Genomic DNA, 1754 nt, shown 5'->3' with positions numbered 1-1754 from the left:
ATGAAACTAGGCGGTGGAAACAGGAAGCCAGACACAGGATACAGAATGGGAGGTGAAGTCCTTCATGAAACGGACAGAGAGAAAGATCTAGGAGTTGATATCACCAAATCTGTCTCCTGAAGCACGCAGGAGAATAACATCTGCGGCGTATGCGAGGCTGATTAACATCAGAACTGCCTTCGGGAACTTGTGTAAGGAATCATTCAGAACCTTGTACACCACCTACTTGAGACCAATCCAGGAGTATGCGGCCCCAACATGGATCCCGTACCATGTCAAGCACAAGGCGAAGCTAGAAAAAGTTCAGAGGTATGCCACTTGACTAGTCGGAGAACTAAGAGGCAAGAGTTACGAGGAAAGACTGTGTGAAATGCAGCTCACGACACTGGAAGATAAAAGAGTAAGGGGAAACATGATCACTACCTACAAAATTCTCAAAGGATTTTTTTTTTGCAGGGATATTCTTGCGCGGACCTTAAGCCTCTGGCTGGCCCACTAAGTGTTGCTTGTTTTCGTTCTTCTTGGGCGGAGTATGAGTATTTATGATTCGTATGGTCGCTTCAGTAAGATTTTGCCATATGTGTTTCACAACTTCCTCTGTTGTGTTGAATCAAAATTGAAATCTTAATGGGTTTGTAACTGTGCACTAAGTCGGGCATCAAAGGAATTTGACAGGGAAAGGACAGGGGTAGATAAAGGTAAACTTTTTAACACGGGTGGTCCGCGAACAAGGGGACACAGGTGCAAACTTAGTACCCAAATGAGCCACAGGGACGATAGGAAAAACTTTTTCGGTGTCAGAGAAGTTAACAGATGGCATGCACTAGGCAGTGACGTGATGGAGGCTGACTCCATACTCAGTTTCAAATGTAAATATGACAGAGCCCAATAGGCTCAGAAATCTGTACACCAGTTGATTGACAGTTCAGAGGCAGGACCAAAGAGCCAGATCTCAACCCCTGCATCACAAATAAGTGAGTACAAACACAAACGCACACACGTGCTACACATAGCAACACTATACCCATCATGTTATCGGGCTTCTCAAAAGAGAAGAAGCCGAGAACGAAATAAAAGTGTGCGAAGTATTTAACTAAATCATCCTGACTATTTTAAAATTGAAATGCAAAGCTGTCCCTAGATCTATAATTTCCAAAGGAACATACACCGCCAGAAGAAAGACTAACCACGAAACGAGACACCAAAAAAGGGAACAGCAACAGAGAGCCGAAACAGTACAGGGCTGAAAGTGTACTGAACTGAGAGAGTACAGAGCTGAGAGAGCACAGAGCCGCGGGCGAAAACAAGCTCTCAAACTGAGTACTGAAACAGGCAGCTTTTGCTCTTTGTCTTGCTATAGTTTGGAGTAATCATTACTGAGAAGGGAAACTAGTATTGATGTAGAAAACGGTTAATGGTTCCATTATAAACAAGAGAATGAAGATCAAATTCACTGAACATCAGACATCTGTCCCTAACACACTCCTAAAGAGACCAACTTGAAGAAAAGCTGCTTGATAACTTAAATCATTTAACTCCAATCATAATTTTGATTAAATGGGCGGAAAGGCTTTTCTGGCCAACATATTACATAGAGTTTTACAATGTGACGAAGTCAGACAAGAGAAAAAGGCTTTGGAAAATTTTATTTTCCTCCTTTAATCAAATCTTTAGATCCTGTTGACAAACACCTCACAAACAAACCTTAGAGAAGCAGGGCTGAGTACTGGGAAAAGAGCTAAACTAGATGAGAA

This window comes from Procambarus clarkii, chromosome 61 (assembly GCF_040958095.1).
Source record: "Procambarus clarkii isolate CNS0578487 chromosome 61, FALCON_Pclarkii_2.0, whole genome shotgun sequence".
NCBI classification, from domain to species: domain Eukaryota; kingdom Metazoa; phylum Arthropoda; class Malacostraca; order Decapoda; family Cambaridae; genus Procambarus; species Procambarus clarkii.
Note: the sequence above shows the minus strand (reverse complement) of the source record.